The sequence below is a fragment of the Macrobrachium rosenbergii genome, chromosome 33, assembly GCF_040412425.1.
Source record: "Macrobrachium rosenbergii isolate ZJJX-2024 chromosome 33, ASM4041242v1, whole genome shotgun sequence".
Lineage (NCBI taxonomy): Eukaryota > Metazoa > Arthropoda > Malacostraca > Decapoda > Palaemonidae > Macrobrachium > Macrobrachium rosenbergii.
The window spans coordinates 2,530,285-2,548,601 of record NC_089773.1 but is presented as its reverse complement, the minus strand read 5'-3'; the positions used below and the strand labels follow the sequence as shown (position 1 = coordinate 2,548,601).

The following is an 18,317-nucleotide window of genomic DNA, read 5'->3' as shown; positions in this document are numbered from 1 at the left end:
TGAAGTACATAGTTCCAATATGTCTTCGGTATCATTTACTGATATTTGTCAAGAAATACACACACACACACACACACACACACACACACACACACACACACACACACACACACACATATATATATATATATATATATATATATATATATATATATATATATATATATATATATATATATATATATATATTAATTAATACAGCTCTCTTTTTTTTCTCACATGATAAGTTCATAGCATTCCAGTAATAATAATAATAATAATAATAATAATAATAATAATAATAATAATAATAATCTGGATGTTTCCGGGGTTTCTTCATAAAAAAAAAATTCCAAAGGCTTCAGAGCCTGGAGATCGTCCTGAAGCCTTCGGAAGCCTCCGGAATTCCCAGAAACCTTCGGAATTCCCAGATTCCCTACTGTCACCACGGGGACGGACAAGATCCACTTGGACATAATAATAATAATAATAATAATAATAATAATAATAATAATAATAATATTATTATTATTATTATTATTATTATTATTATTATTATTATTATTATTATTATTATTATTATTATTACTGGAATGCTTCAAATACTGAGCTCCTGCCCTGCGCAGCGTAGAGCTCATCTTGCTAGTGATGCAAGATTTGGGCAGACAAATTTTTCGGGCAGAGTAGCCAATGCAGCAGGGCTATTCAACTGGCAGATCGTGAGTGTAATGAGTGCTTTTTCTTTTCATGTAAGAAATTTTACTTTTCCCTTAAAGAACGAAATGCCAAAACTTCTTTTTGTAGCCTTAGTTTTATACTGTAGGCTTTTATATATATATATATATATATATATATATATATATATATATATATATATATATATATATATATATATATATATATATATATATATATATATATATATATATATATATATATATATCTTCTTTTAACGTGCTTTTTTCCCATTTGTATGGAGTAAGCACGATGCCTTCTTTTGAAAGGTTTTGATTTGGCTTTGGGGTAGACCGTAGTCTCAATCGGCTGCCCTGCATGTCATCGCTTAGACCCCGGTAGTGTATGTACATGTATTTTACCGGTCACCAGCACCCTTTCTCCCAGCAGCGAGAAGTTGTTGTGTGGTTAGGTCGACAGTCGAGACGCGTGAGGTGTCTGTTATGTTTTTAGGAGATGTTGGAGTGGCTTTGTTTGTGCATGTATTAGTCTGTAACACCCATTTACTTTTAAGCAAACCTATCCGTTGATTACGTACATAATCCTGGGGCGTCTACATGGATAGCAAAGTGTCTGCCTCTCTGACCGGTCGGCTGCGGATTTGAACCCGCGCCACAGACCTCTATGAAGTCCATAGCTGCTGCTCTAACTGACTTGGCCATCAAGGCTCTGCTTATATATATATATATATATATATATATATATATATATATTATATATATATATATATATATATATTTCTACAAATGTCCAGGGGATACTTACTTCATGTGAGGGAAAATTACGTAAACTCAAGGGTTCTCTTAACTAATTATATTTGCATAACAAACACAGATCAGAAGAATGATGAATTACTGGGCAGGTAATAACAAGGGGCCTTCTAACGATGTCTTCGTAACAGGGAACATCACAGTGGGAAGGGGGAACTGCACATGGATCAGCAGAGATTCCACAGTCGAGAAATTCCACAGTCGAGGGCTATCTGCAAATATATGCAAGACAGTTACTTGCAATAATAATAAGACGCTCAAAGGGAAACTGAGGAATGCACAGATGGTGCCAAATAACTCGGTTCAGTACTAATGCATAATCATGTTAACACTGAATGCTCCAACACAAATTACTGAAGGTGATCGCACAATGGAAAATAAAAGAAAAATCAAGCAGAGAAATAAAAGGGATCATGACTGACTAAAAGAACCTTATCCCAGCACATTGCCTTCGGAGGGAATTAAAATGCCACTACAAAGGTATACTGGTTTGAGCCCTGGGGTCCTTGGGTCGTGTTCTGAGCGTTCTCTCTCTTGATTTCTGTTGCAGTGTCTATAAATAACTTTTGGGAATATGCTGGCGTCCCACATAGGCGGTACAAAGGTCAATCTTCGTCATGTTTTCTATAATGACTGCATGGCATGAGTTAACCCACATGGAGGGTTCAGAATGAGGGGAGGGGCCAACTTTCTCTTTTTGGCTCCTCCCTTGCCTTGCTTGACGCTGAGAAGGTCTGACAGTCAGCTGGAATTAGGCCTAAAAGCAAGTCACTTTGAACAGAGAGAGGGGCTAGGCTTAACCATTTTGGGGAATGAAGGAGAGAGTTTATGAAGGGGCAAGTGGAAACCCACAGTTCTAATAATTAATAATTGGAATTAAATTTTATTTATTTCTCAATTATGTTACGGATGTAAAAACGGGTGAGGTTATGAGGAAAAGAGGTCCTGTCCATTGAAATATATATATATGTGTGTATATATATATATATATATATATATATATATATATATATATATATATATATATATATTATTGCTTGGATTTACAGGCAAAATATATTTCAGGCAGAGAGAGTTCAGGCCCTCAGACGAGAAGGGTCCCGTAAACAGTATGAGATCGCGAGCCTATCCGGTAATTTATCCTAATCCTTCGGGCGTCAGCCCTATAAGAGCTGAAAGTCAGCTCAGTGGCCTGGTTAAACTACTTTAATACTACTACTACACCTATGGTAATAATAATAATAATAATAATAATAATAATAATAATAATAATAATAATAATAATAATAATAATAATAATAATAATAATAATAATAATAATAATAATAATTGTGCTTCTGTAAAATATTATGAAATTATTACAGGACTGCCTAAACATTAAAAAAATAGATGATAGCAAAATAGCTCTGTTTAGAGTGTAGCAACAGGTTCAGAAACTGTTAGAATATAAGAGAAGAAAATTAGTGATGAAATATTGAAAGGAGGAAGTCATATTTATAAGGGGAAAAATACAGGAACTCTGGTCAAACAATGTCCTATGGACCATTCCTTTATATATATATATATATATATATATATATATATATATATATATATATATATATATATATATATATATATATATATATATATATATATATATATATATATATATACTAGGAAAATTATTAAACATCATGTTAAATCCTGACCAGTTTCGACTTTATTTTCAAGCCATTGATGAAGGGCTGATACATATTGGTAGAAATTCACAACGAATATGCTAGAGGGAGTGTACTCGTACAAACCAACAAACATACGGACCACTGGAAACCAAAAATTCCTCACCTGACAGGTGCTCGGGTGTGGAGACGTACACTCATTTGTACTTAAGGTCAGGTATACCATGTTGACATATCTGTTAATTACTTTTCCTTCTAGATCTACTATCTTCCATGAGATTTAAGTATTTTACATTTTTCTTTTGAAAATAATGAATCAAGTGTTTCAAAAAACATAATCGAGTCACGTTTTATAAAATAAAGCTTTTGTAAGACTTGGTTCCTTAAGGAAGGTAGCATATCTGGACATAAACAAACCAAAGAGATTTGTAAACACAGTACCTGGCCTTAAGCACAAATGAGCCAGCGGCTCCAGTTTCCAACGGTCTGTACGTATGTTTGTCTGCATTGTCGCCTTAGGGCATATATATTGTGAATTTCTTCCACTGTGTATCAGTCCTTCGTTAATGGCTAAGAAATAAAGCCGAATCAGGGGAATTTCTCCAGGAGGTGGATGCTTTTCCTGAGTGGCTGCTACAGAGTGATTGATGGTGTGGTGCCCATGAGCTGGAACATGAGGAGGGAAAGGACTGGAAATAACATAAAATCACATTCAAAAGAGGCTCAGAAAACTGAGACAACAGCAGCTAAGGCCCTAAGGAAGGAGGATTAATCATGATTCAGAATAATGACAAGAAATCTACTGATAACCACCAACAAGCAGACAGTACTGGTGTCTTATTCTTTAGACCAAGGAGACTTAACCTGGATCCTCTGTTCGACTTTACAGGTTAACATACCTCCTCTTCTCGTGTCCTCATACCTCTATTTCTCTCTCAACCAGCCTTCTACTTTTCTTGTCGTAGAATTTGAGTCATTATTAGAACGTATAGTGAATTGTTGACACTACTGGGCCACGTGAAAATCACGTCTTTTTAGCTGAAGCCCAATGTAACTGAAAAATGATCAACATGATTATACAATACAATGTTTGTGCACGGAACTCCTCAATATGTACTGATATGTTCATTCTTATTGTTGGTGAATATTTCCTATTGATGTAGATTTCACCGTTGCTACTGTCTTCAAAAGGTAATTTTGATTCTTTGCCATGTCTTTCAACCACTTTGTTTTTTGCATATTCACTGACCTTCTCTTCCCCATTTGCAAAAAGATTTGCCGCCAAGATCTTCGGGTTTTCCCTTTTTCATCAGCTATATTATTCATTTCCATCTCGTTTTCATCATTATCTCATCAATATAAGTAACTTTTGAAATTTCCATCGCGATATCATTTCTCATTCTTCCTGTCACCCGACTCCCATAATATTCTTCATATAAAGTTTTGTTCTGAAATCGACTAAATCTTAAAGTTATAGTTTTAGTTTCATACCAAGGTTCATGTCACTATAACAATACAAATCGTATTAGAATTATACATAATATGCTTATGATTTGGACAGGTCATTCATACTGCCCTTGTGCTTCTGTGGGTACCAGAAAGGTTGAAAGGCTCAGACCTATCTGATGACAGCGATGAGAAAGGAGACTCGAGACGAGTAGAGATTTGTAGAAGACTAAGCACAGAAAAGCAGTGAGTAACATATACAGGGGGCTACATACAGAATTCTGAATGCGCAATAAGGAAAGGAAACCAAAACATTTGTCTACATATTTTACAAAACTGATACCAAGTAAACAAAGCTCAAATCACCGTGAATGAAGTTGTCGAGTAGCTAGATGGGGAGCCGTTACAGAGGGTTAAGAATTGTTTTACTACTACTACGAAGTTCTCCCACCTGTCAAGACATTCCGAATTCAGGTACGAAGGATTATTCGAATTTTAATAATTTTAGGCATCTGTTCAAAGAACTGCCAATGATAAAGTGATTTAATGTGGCCTTAAAGATTAATTTATATTAACTGTACATCTCGACTTCCAAAATATTTAAAGATCATGTGATATTCGTAACCCAGGAGGCCGAACCTCTTCATTGCCCATGTGGATGGAATTAGTTTAGTAATTGGTAGCCGAATGTTTAGTAGATTAGATTAGTATCTTTCGGACATTTAGTTTAGCTTAAATTAGTATTTTTCCTAGGAATTTCTACGAGTAATACTATGACAGGCCTACCTTAAATTAATATATTGCCAGGACAATTATCTTATGGGGGAACCACAGTGGGAAACCTGTGTTTTGGGGGTGGCCGGCAATAAAGTCACAGGAGAAAAAGTCAGAAAAAAGCCACAATTTTGGCTAGGAAAAAAAAAGTCACAGAAAAAGGTCGCGGTAGAGCTAAGTATTAGTTCTGCATCGGGTATTAGGTTACCTTTTTCTAAATTATTTTGGTTGCTTATCAAGAATTTACCTTTATTTTGTGTCGGTCGACTGTAATTAAACTGTAATTAACATCAGAACTGATATGTTTTTGTACGGTGGCCATCCTGGAATGCTCTCGCGCATGCGCAGTGTTATAGGGGAAGGTTTGGTGAAAAGTGGGGTTTCCTTCACTGGGGGTCCAGGGGGCGGAGCCTCCAGCTAAGTAACACGGCCTACTGGGTTAGTTTAGGTTAAGGTACATTAGGTTAGCATGGTTCCTTTTATAATATATATTTCCTTAGCCTTTCCTTTCGTGGATATATGGCTCCCTAATGACTTGCGAGTGCACGGAACCGTTCCACACAACCAACATGACAGTCCAGTTTTCGCCCAATGTATTTCCCCCACCCAAAACCCCGAGTTCCCACAGGGTCCCCAACATTGTTGGGTATATATGAGGTTAATAATAATTGACCAACAATAAACAACACCACCTCCTTTATCAGCAACACTAAAAGTACAGTATAGGAAAAATCAATTTCCAAGGTAATAGTCTGTGAGGAGCTCTTGCTTAGAAATACCAAAAGTCACAACTTTGGCTAGGAAAAAAGTAAGAGGAAAAAAGTCACAATTTTGGCTACGAAAAGGTCACAGAAAAAAGTCCGTTTTGGCTAGGAAAAGTCAAAGAAAAAAGTAACAACTTTGGCTAGGAAAAAGTCACAGACAGAAGTCACAATTTTGGCTAGGAAAAGTCACAGGAAAAAGTCAATTTTGGCTAGGAAAAGTCACAATTTTGGCTAGGAAAAGTCACAGGAAAAAGTCACAATTTTGGCTAGGAAAAGTCACAGGAAAAAGTCACAGTTTTGGCTAGAAAAAGTCACAGGAAAAAGTCACAATTTTGACTAGGAAAAGTCACAGGAAAAAGTCACAATTTTGACTAGGAAAAAAAGTCACAAAGAAAAAAGTCGCTAATTTATGGTGGCCTGTAATCATTAGGTTAGGTTAGGCTAGGCTAGGTCAGGGTAGGTTACGTTACTATTTTCCTATGACTTTATTACCCGACACAGTAAATTATTGTGACCTTTTTCTTATGGTTTTTTTCCTGCCACTTTTTTTCAGTCGACTCTTTTACCTGGATTCGTTTTTTGATTGGGAAACGAAAACTATTGAATAGTATGAATAGAAATGGCCGAGTATTAGAATTAGAACTATGCAGAATTAGGGAAATTTAAGCTAAATAATATTTCATAATTCATCTTTTTGAAATTTGTGCCGCTTTTAGTTTTCTGTTAAAGAAAACTATTGTGCTGACTTTGTCTGTCCGCACTTTTTATGTCTGCCCTCAGACCTTAAAAACTACTAAGGCTAGAGGGTTGCAAATTGTTATGTTAATCATCCACCCTCCAGTCATCAAACATACCAAATTGCAGCCCTCTAGCCTCAGTAGTTTGTATTTTATTTAAGGTTAAAGTTAGCCATAATCGTGCCTCTGAGACAGTGATATAGGATAGGCCACCACCAGCCATGGTTAAAGTTTCATGGGCCACGGCTCATGCAGCATTATACCGAGACCACCTAAAGATAAATCTGTTTTTGGTGGTCTTCATTATGCACTGTAGCAGTTGTACAGAAAACTCGATTGTGTTGAAGAAACTTCGGCGCATTTTTTACTTGTTCTTTCCTACTACCAATGCTTTTAGTATCACAGCCTGGAAGGAAATGTGAGCAGAGTTTTAAATTATCCAGGAATTAATTGTGATTTATTTGAGTTGTTTTAAATGGCTTACAGAATGTTGGAAAGATGAAAAAAATCTTAGGAGTAAGGAAAGAGTGCCAAATTACTATCATTCAACCAGTACTGTACTGTACAGCTATTTAATTTTAATGCACTGAATGGGAGCCACTACTTTTCTTTGATAATATTGTATACTTAATGTTTGGCTTCCATCAGATTGTGGTTGCTAACTATGCTTTTTCCCATTTTCATCTTCTTCCCCACTCTTGAGAATAAAGTACAATAAACATATGTTCCTTTGAGAATACAGATTACAGTAAACCCCCCGTTTTCACGGGTGATGCATACTACATCTTCCTGCGAATAGCTAAAATCCGCGAATACTTAAAACCCCTCTAAAAACACTTAGAACTGCCTATTTTGATAGTTTAAACACAAGAAAAACCCTCTAAAAATGCTTATACCTGAGTATTTTAATAGTTTTGCCACAAAAAGTCCATTTAGTCATGAAAATATGAAAATACAGTAATCAGTGAATATTTCTCAGTGAAAAATACCGCGAATCGGCAAATTTTGTACATGCAACTTACCCGTCAGATATATACTTAGCTATAGTCTCCGACGTTCCTGACAGAATTTCAAAACTCGCGGCACATGCACAGGTAGGTCAGGTGATCTACCATACCCGCTGCTGGGTGGCGGGAATAGGAACCATTCCCGTTTTCTAATCAGATTTTCTCTGTCGCTGGTTCCGGCAACATCTGTTGTTGGTTCCTCCTGCTTTGATTTTCGTTTCTCGCTTGCTGAGGATCTGTTTTGGCCTGATTTTGGTGACGTATTGGATCTTTGGTTTGGCATACGCTATTGTGGACTGTTTTTGGTTTGCTTTTGGATTGTTCATTAAGATGTCTGATGTTAATGTTTTGCCTGTGTTCCGTGTGTGTGCTAGGCAAGAGTGTAAGGTGAGGTTGCCGAAAGCTTCGGTAGACCCTCACACTGTATGTATGAGGTGTAGGGGGAATGATTGTTCTTCGGACAATAGGTGCAAGGAATGTGAGAAGTTGTCTGATCAAGAATGGAAGGTTTTGACTTCTTATTTGAAGAAGCTCGAAAAGGATAGAGTTAGGAAGGCTTCCTCCAGAAGCTCGAGTAGGTCTCGTTCTGCTGAGCACGAAGTAGAGATTAACACAGTAGACTCTCCTAATCCTTTGGTTTCAGCCCCTTCTCCCTTCATCGAACCTGTGGATTCGTCCTCTGAAATGGCTGCGATGAAGGCGGAACTTCTTGGATGAAATCGCAACTGCGTCATGGATGAAGGAAGGTAAGAGTGATAGTGATATGTGCAGTGTCCCCAGTGCAGTGGAGGGGGCGTCTGATCGGCTCCGCATTGCTCCTAGGCCTAGACCTCTTCCAAACTCCCAGGACCAGTGGAGGAGGAATGTCGAAAGCCGCAGGGAGGATGTAGAGCATCCCCAACGATCAGGCGTCCCTTCGGCAGATCCTGTAGTTGCGTCCCAGGCTGCCTTGGATCGCCATAGAAAAGGCATCCTGAAGAAGTGTTTCTCGATGTCAGACGCGTCTTCTCCGAGGCGCGGTTGGAGTTCGGCTGAGGAGTCGCGCCCTCTGAAGAGATCCTGGAAGGCTCCTAGAGTAGAGCTTTTGGACTCGAGCCCTGAGCGCTTCCCGGAGGATTCTCCTATAGTCAGGAAGAGAGCTCGTAGATCCCCCTCCTCCTCTCCAGCAGGAGTTAAGGATTCGACGAAGAAGATTTTGATCGGCCTCCAGGAGCAGTTATCGGCACTTGTTGGATCTCTTGCAAAGGATACCTCGTCTCGTAGAAAGGATGACTTTCTTCCTATTAAGAGTTCCAGGAAGCTCTCTTCTTCGACTCGTCGCTCTTCTCCTGCCAAGCTTCCTTCTAGTAGCAAGTTTCCTTCTTCTCGAAGACGCTCTTCGCCGAGCAGGCGCCCGTCTCCCAGCAGGCGCACTTCTTCCAGGCGCTCATCATCGGAGGGAAGCGCCTCTCCTTCCAGGCGCACTTCGCCTCGCAGTACTTCTCCTTTGGACAGGCGCTCGTCATCTTCCAAGCTCCCTCCTTCCAGCAGACACCGCTCTCCTGCCAAGCGTCCTCGCTTTAGGGCCTCCTCTCCTGGAGGGCTCTCATCAGTGGACAGGACCCCCTCCTGTCAGGCGCCCGTCGGTGTCAGGCGCCATTCTCCTGGCAGGCGCTCTTTGTTGGACAGGAGTGCTTCTCCATCCAGGCTCGCTTCTCCTGATAGGCGCTCCTCTTCTTTTAAGCCTTCCTCTCCGCCTGCTGCATTGGAGGAAGTATCAGAGGAGGAATCTCCTAAGGATGCTGGAGTTTCAGATTACAAACGGTTGGCTTCGGTTCTGATTCAGGAGTTTGGAGATTCTCTTTGTCATGCTGCCCCTCCTTCTCCGGGATCTTTGTGGGACAGCACCAAGTCAGCAAGACCCTCTTCGTTTGGTCAAGATGCGCCCCTACGATCTCGATGAGGAAAGCCTTTAAAGGAGTCGGAGAATGGATGCAATCTAAGAAGGATGCAAGCAAGACGGTTTTCTCTTTTCCCCCTTTGAAACTTTTGGGAAAGTCAGGAATGTGGTATGAGACCAAGGAGCCTATGGGGTTGGGGCTCCCCACATCAGCAGACGCAGATTTTTCTAATCTGGTAGACTCCTCCAGGAGACTTTCTCTTTCATCAGCGAAGGCGACTTGGGGAATGAGCGAAATGGACCATCTCCTCAAGGGTCTTTTTAGAGTTGTGGAAGTTTTCAACTTTATGGATTGGTCTCTTGGAGCTTTGGCCAACAGGACTCGGGACCCCGAATTCCTGTGTATGGATGACTTTGTGAGTGTTTTGTCTTGTTTGGACAAAGCCGTGAGGGACGGTTCCGCGGAAGTTGCTGCCTTATTCGGAGCTGGTATACTCAAGAAGAGGTCAGTTTTCAGCTCTTTCCTCACCAAGTCCGTGTCTCCTCTTCAGAGATCCTCTCTTCTGTTTGCTCCTCTTTCTCCCCACCTTTTTCCTCAAAATTTGGTGAAGGAGATTTCTCGCTCTTTATCAGAAAAGGCGACACAGGATCTTTTGGCCCAGTCATCGAAGAGGATCGGACCTGCTGTTCCTTTCGCCAAGAAGGAGAAGGCTCCCTTTCAGGAGCCCTTTCGAGGTGGTCCTTCCTCTAGATCCTCCTTCAGCAGCAAAAGACCCGAGAGAAGAGGAAGGTCTTCCTCTCTCGTCCGATCAAAAGGAGTAAGTGAGGAACTGTACTCCAGACGACAGTGGGTGCCAGACTGTTACAATTCGCCGAAGTCTGGGCACAGAGAGGGGCGGACGACTGGTCCCTCTCCATTCTAAGAAGAGGCTACCTTATCCCCTTCAGGGAAAGTCCTCCCTTAACATCAACTCCCAGGGAGTTATCCGCCAGCTACAGGGGATCCCGTCAAGAACCAGGCTCTTCTTCTAGCAGTGGAGCAAATGCTAGAAAAGGAAGCCATAGAACCGGTTCAAGAGCTCCATTCCCCAGGGTTTTACAATCGGCTTTTTCTGGTTCCGAAATCCTCGGGGGGTTGGAGACCGGTTCTGGATGTAAGCGCCCTGAATTTCTTCGTGATCAAGACGAAGTTCAAGATGGAAACTACCTCTTCAGTTCTTTCAGCTCTTCGTCCAGGGGATTGGATGGTCTCCCTGGACCTTCAGGACGCTTACTTCCACATTCCCATTCATCCCTCGTCAAGAAAATTCCTGAGGTTCGTGATTCAGGAAAAGTTTTCAGTTCAGGTCCCTGTGCTTTGGACTTTCGACGGCCCCCAAGTGTTCACGGGCATTTTAAGGAATGTGGCACGCTGGCTACACTTAGAGGGAGTGAGGATATCAATGTATCTCGACGATTGGCTGATCCGGCGCAATCGAAGGAAAGTTGTCTGGATTACTTGTCAATCACCCTAAAACTGACCCAGTCCCTTGGACTATTAGTAAATCTACAGAAATCCCAGGTTGTTCCGCAGCAGAGCATTGTTTACCTGGGGATTCTGATGGATTCTCAGGATTTTCTAGCCTTTCCATCCCAGGAGAGAATAGATCGCTGCATAGAAAAGCTGACAGTCTTCCTAAGGAGAGAACATTGTTCGAGGGAATGGATGAGTCTGCTGGGGACCATTTCCTCGCTGGAACAGTTCGTCTCCTTGGGAAGACTTCATCTAAGACCGCTTCAGTTCTACCTAAAGGAGAGATGGGACCAGAAGTCTCAGGACTTAGCAACCGTTCCTAATTTCGGACAAGGTAAAAGAGGATCTCAGCTGGTGGTTAGACCCTCGAAAATTAAGCAAAGGACAGTCTCTTCAGTTACCGAGCCCTACCTTAGTGTTGTTCTCAGGACGCCTCGGAGTCGGGATGGGGGCAACACTAGGGTCGAGAGAAGTGTCAGGCACCTGGGAAGGAGACCAGGTGAACTGGCACATCAACAAGAAAGAGCTGACAGCGGTACATTTGGCTCTCATCAAGTTCGAGTTCCTAGTCTCAGGTCAAGTAGTCCAAGTGAACTCGGACAACACTACTGCCCTGGCTTATATAAGGAAACAGGGAGGAACACATTCCTTCTCCCTTTACGAAACAGCAAAAACGTTGCTGTTATGGGCGAAGGAGAGGAAGATCAGACTCCTCACCAGATTTGTACAGGGAGAAAGGAATGTGAGGGCCGACCTTCTCAGCAGGAAGGATCAGGTCCTTCCCACAGAGTGGACTCTCCATTCAGAAGTCTGCGGAAAGCTGTGGAACCTGTGGGGAAGGCCGAATATCGACCTATTTGCAACCCACTGGAATGCAAGACTGGAAAACTACTGCTCTCCGATATCAGACCCGAGAGCAGTTGCAATAGACGGTCTTCTCCTAGAATGGACAGGATTAGACGGGTGTGCTTTTCCCCCATTCAAGATCTTGGGAGAAGTGGTAAGGAAGTTTGCGTCGTCGGAAGGCGCGAAACTGACCCTGGTAGCTCCGTTTTGGCCAGCTCAAGATTGGTTCACAGAGGTACTGGAATGGATAGTAGATTTTCCCAGATCGCTTCCACACAGGAACGATCTTCTCAAACAGCCCCACTTCAACAGATTCCACAAGAATCTCCCCACTCTCAGTCTAACTGCCTTCAGACTATCGAAGGTCTGGTCAGAGCGAAAGGTTTTTCGCACAAAGCTGCGAAGGCTATTGCAAGAGCCAGGAGATCCTCAACCTTACGCGTCTACCAGTCGAAGTGGGAGGTCTTTAGAAGATGGTGCAGGACCTATAAGATATCCTCTTCCAGTACCTCTGTGACAAACATTGCTGATTTCCTTATCTTCCTGAGGGAACAATGCAACCTCGCTGTATCTACAATTAAAGGTTACAGGAGTATGTTATCATCAGTTTTCAGACACAGAGATCTGAATATCTCTGAAAATAAAGACCTTCATGATCTTATAAGGTCTTTTGAAACGTCGAAATTCATGACTTCGAAACCTCCTCATCAAGCTTCCTTCAGGGATCTCACCAGGAAGTCACTTTTTCTCTTTGCCCTCGCCTCAGCTAAGAGAATAAGTGAAATACAAGCCTTAGACGGTAGAGTTGGTTTTAAGGAAGATTCGGCTATATGCTCCTTCAAACCATTCTTCCTGGCGAAGAATGAAAATCCTTCTAAACCGTGGCCAAGAACCTTTGAATTAAAAGGTCTTTCTTCAGTGACGGGACATGAGTTGGAGAGGACTCTATGCCCTGTCAGGAGCCTTAAATTCTACTTAGAAAGGAAAAAATTACTGGGAGGATCGGTCGAAAGTCTTTGGTGCTCTGTCAGGGATCCTTCACGAGCGATCTCAAAGAATGCGCTTTCCTTTTTTATTAAGGACGTCATCAGGGAAGTGCATATCTCGTGTGAGGATGAGCACTTCAAGCTCCTTAGAGTGAAAGCACACGAAGTGAGAGCCATTGCAACATCCTTGGCTTTTCACAAGACGTTGTCTCTCCAGTCTATTATAGAGGCAACTTATTGGAGGTGTAACTCAACGTTCGCATCTCATTACTTACGAGATATTAGAGTAACGTATGATAAGTGCTTCTCTCTAGGAGCATATGTATCTTCGGATTCGGTGCTGGGACAGGGAGCTGAATCCAATCCTATTTAGTTTAGTTAATTCAGTTGTTTTTTATTGCTTAGTGATGTGTGTTTTTATGGTTGGTTGGAAGAGGGTGGTGGAGTTAAGCCCCCCCCCTTTCAATTCTTATCACTAACAAGGTTAGGCTTGGTCAGGTGGTCAGGATTGGTTGTCATGTTCCTTGTATCTTTTATGGACACCTAGCTCTGTCATATAAGAGGGATAGCCCCCATTGATACGATTCAGGTGTAGGCTCGGTCATGTAAGTGGGTCAGCCCCCTTTGACACGATCCGCTATAGGCTCTGCCATGTTAGTGGGTCATCCCCCATTGGCACGATCCAGAAGGGCTGTCAGTCATAGGTCACATCCTCGCTGAAGCTCCTGAGGCAAGCAGACTCATAGACAGTATCCATGAAGTCTTCTGCCCAATCAGGTAAGAACCATGGTTTTTGTTTATCCTACAACATATGTTGTTTCCCGTTTTTAGTTATTTGCTGTCTCTTGCCCTCCTCCAAGGGTGCCAATCAGCTAAGTATATATCTGACGGGTAAGTTGCATGTACAAAAATGATATTTTTATGATAAAATAAAGTTTTGTACATACTTACCCGGCAGATATATACGATTAATAACCCCAGCCTCCCCTCAGGAGACAGGTGGAAGAGAAAATCTGATTAGAAAACGGGAATGGTTCCTATTCCCGCCACCCAGCGGCGGGTATGGTAGATCACCTGACCTACCTGTGCGTGTGCCGCGAGTTTTGAAATTCTGTCGGGAACGTCGGAGACTATAGCTAAGTATATATCTGCCGGGTAAGTATGTACAAAACTTTATTTTATCATAAAAATATCATTTTTCCACGAATAATGGGTAGATACGTTCCACAGAGAAATCCGCGAATAGGTGAGTCCGCGAATAGGTGAGTCCGCGAATCATGAGAATGCGAATACGGGGGTTTACTGTATTGCCTTTTATGTAGGAATAATTCTCAGCATGATCTGGACACAGTTGTTGAAACTTTGTAACAAGATGGGCAGTTGGAAGTAGGCAGGTGAGTTCAGGGGGTGGTCCCCCAGTCACCTGTCATGAACCAGAACTTTTCCTTTGGCCGTTGTCGAGTGAAGAGTTGATGTTGTCTCTTGCAGACTGCCAAGTTGAAGTTTTTCTTCCTTCCTGCATTTATGGTGGATGCTTTTAGTTTTCTGCAAAAGAAAACTACTGTATTGAGATGGCTTTGTCCATCCATCTGCACTTTTTCTGTCCTCCTTTAGATCTTAAAAACTACCGAGGCTAGAGGGCTGCAAATTGGTTTGTTGATCATCCACCCTCTAATCATAAAACATACCAAATTGCAGCTCTCTTGTCTCAGTAGTTTTTATGTTATTCAAGGTTAAAGTTAGCTATGATCGTGCATCTGGCACTGCTATAGGTGCCAACAACACAGGCCACCACTGGGCCGTGGCTGAAAGTTTCATGGGCCGTGGCCAAGAGTTTCGTGGGCCATAGCTGAAAGTTTCATGCAGCATTATGTGCTGTACAGAAAACTTGATTGTGCAGAAGAAACTTTGGCTCATTTTTACTTGGGTTTTTGACACTGATCTGCACAAACAATGTGACCAAATAGCTATGAAGGATGTGAGTGGGTGTGTGGCCTTTCATATCTTGTGTTGTTGGGTCCCCACAATTTTTGTTTGTTCTGAAGGGGTAGGTCATGCAGTCTTAGTTCACTCTGCGAGGAGTGCGCTGGCTGATGTCCTACCCGGTGGAAGATGTTTGGGATGAAACAGAGGAAGTCCAAAAAGTATTCATGCCACCAAATCCTTTTGGCTCTTTCCCTATCCTTGCCCCTTCTCATTTTCCTCTGGCTCAGTCCAAGAGGGGTATACAAGTGAAGGTAGGTGATCAGCATGTGGCCTTCAACAGTGACAGCCAAAATGTGCATGCCAAGCTCTCCCCAGTTGAGACTACTTTATGTGGAGTGTTACCATCTACACCTGTCTCATCAACTGCCCCAGGTATGTTTGCATTGTTGGAGTATTTCTGGGTTCGACCTGTGTCACCCGGTGAAATATCCATTAAGCACATATTTCTAGGTATAAGTATTGCTTAAAATACCAGAGAAAAAAGCTATCAGGAATGCTGGGGTTACTACCCCCAGTTCGTTCATCTATTAATCAAAATAGATGTCGGTATACACGAAGGGTGAGTGTGTTGCCACTGCCACAGGCCTCTGCCCTGTAGAGATTCCCAATCTCAAAAAACCCCGGAAAGTGAGGGGCCATTGCATATCCAACACCCATCGCCCAGCCAACCAACACCTCGGCCGCCATCTTAATCTCATTCCATTTTAGCACGCTGCTTTAGATCGTTGTATCTTTCTCTTGTGCTGCTTTTTTGAGCATTTTTTCGTATCCAGCATGTCATCCGTTCAGGAATTCTCTTCTTCCAAGTTAAGTACCATCTTCTTTTGGGTTTTTTTTTGTTATTGAGGCTTCTTATTTGACCTTTAATTCAATAATTACGGGGTTAAATAACTCCGGCGGTCATCCGCGTTCGCCTCGCCTCGGCCATGTTTGGCCTTTGTATTCATATGGCCTTAGCAGTGAGTTTCTGCTTGTGTTTTACACAGTTATATATTTTAGTTATGTTATTAGTTTTTTCTGCCCCTTCAGGAAGTTCTTTTTGGATGAATTGTCCTTTCGTCGGCGGGGGATGTTGTGCCCATATCTTAACGGAACTAGGCTGTTGTGGAGGCTTCCCCCTCTCGCCTTTATGATCGTAAATATTCCTATTCCATGGGCACCTTCCTCTCGCGGCGAAGGGATACATTCTCCAAGATGGTACTGTTTTGCTATTGATTTTCCTGATACTTACGGTGATGGATGACATGTATATTTTTGGATTAAAAATGTTTTTGATTCAGCGTTAGGGTCGGCCATTTTTGTATCACCCGCGTTCAACATGTCGCGAGTTGTTAGGCCCTCTCTTTAGCGCGAGTCCTTATAAATTTTATGTATTTTTGTGCATTTATTTTATATACATTTATATTTCATATCATTTGGTTAACTTTTCGTAGTACTTCAAGTCAAGTAGTTTATTTGTTGGGTATTCTGGCCTAGCCCTCTCGTCCACAATCTGAGGGTTAGGCTTCTTAGGTTAGGCGCCTTTCATGATCCTCCTGCTTCCTAGCTCCCCCGACCATGTCGTTTTGAGGCTTGGAGGGAGGTGTTGGTTGGTTGAGGGAGTTCCTCATTCTCTTGGCCCACCTGACCATACCGTCATGTTTTGGAGGGTGTCATTAGGCTTTGGAGACCTGCCCCTTCCCCTGTTTTGTCCTACCTGACCAGACCAGTTGGTTTTCGAGAGGTAGGTTAGAATAGTGAGGGTCTCCTCATTACTTAGCCTACCACCTGTCCAGGCTGTGGGCGTTGGAGGGTGGCCAGACCTTGCGTGGAATTTCTCTCCCCCCCCCTTCCATACCTCTGTTACCTTCTCCCAAGTCAAAAAGTTTTGACGTTGGGGGGGTGTCCGGGGTCGTAGGTTGCATGGTCTTTTTCATGTTGTTAGCCTAGCCTTTCCTTACCCACTCTTTAACATTTGACGGGTGTCCCTAGTTTCTCCCTGCTTGAGGGACGTCGGTCTCCATGACCGACACCCCATGGGGAGTTTCTATAAGTGTCCAGGGGGTTTTTCCCACCCACCTGGCCACCACTTCTCGACCCCTCCATTTTGTTATTTCCTCCCTGTTCCTTAGCATTTGGCGTGTGATCTTGACTTCTCCCCGCACGAGGGACGTCGGTCTCTTATGACCGGCACCCCGTGGGGAGTTTCGGCTGGCGTCCAAATAAGTGTTACCCACCTATCTGGCCTCCACCTTTTGGTTTCCGCCATTTTGCTAGTGTTTCGTTTGTTCGCTTTCCTCAGTGTTAGCTAGAGCACCGAACACAGTCCAGGGATACTATCTTGGCTTCCGCTAGGTTCATTCTCCGCTGGGTTTCTCAGATCTCCCGTTGTTTTTGTACATGTTACCACTCCGGTGGGTATGGTTTTCGGTTGGTTGGCGCTTTTCACTACCTGTTCTCCGCCACAGGCGTTGAGAGTTGATCCAGTTTTGGGGTCTCCTCTCCGCCTCTTCCGCCGCTACCATAGGTATGAAGTAACGGGGTTTCTGAGACAACCAGGGCGGAATATCATAACCAGCCAAGTACTGCTGTTTACATATTAGTTGACCATTCTGTAGCTTATCTTTACCGAACCACTGCCGGATTCCGGCAGTGTTTATTTATTATACTATAATTATGTTATTATTGTTAGTTGTTATGATGCATGATCCTAGGTTAAGGTGTACTGTTACCGCCGGACCAACTCCAGCGGTCCTTAACTTATCATTATTCATGTATTGTATATTATCTTTATTAAGTCGGAATATCTCCGGCAGGTTTTTGGATTGTCTGTAAGCATGCTCCATCACCCATATTAGGTTAAGGTACCTTATCTCCGCCGGCTCTACTCCGGCGTGCCTTAACTAGCATACTCATGTATCATCTATCCACTTATAGATGGTACGCTGTCAGAGCCTGGGTGCACGGCGGTCCTTCATCAGCCCTACGGCCATGTAGTGTGCCGATCCCACTCCGGCTGTGCGGTTTGCGTCGGGGACTTGATCGTCTGGCACCCAGACAGCTGTGAGGTGTGCTACGCTCTGTATGAGCAGGTGATGGATGAGTCGGTAAGCTTCAAGTCTGCTAACCTTTAGTCTCACTTGACTTCATGGCTTATATTGATGAGTATGGCGTTCGGTGTTCGTTTTAGTAAGCCTTTCTTCTCTTTCAGTCTGACCGTACTTCCCGCGACTCTTCGCTGTCGACCCTGAAGGC

At 42.6% G+C, this 18,317-nt stretch overlaps 1 long non-coding RNA gene across 1 annotated transcript in view; it reads left to right on the top strand.

The window, feature by feature from the left end:
- The first annotated feature begins 5,008 nt into the window (after positions 1–5,008).
- Positions 5,009–18,317, top strand: part of LOC136855795 (uncharacterized) — a 72,968-nt gene continuing 59,659 nt past the window's right edge. Inside the window, exon 1 of the long non-coding RNA XR_010858129.1 lies at positions 5,009–5,065. This is a non-coding gene — a long non-coding RNA (uncharacterized lncRNA). The remainder of the gene's footprint in view (positions 5,066–18,317) is intronic.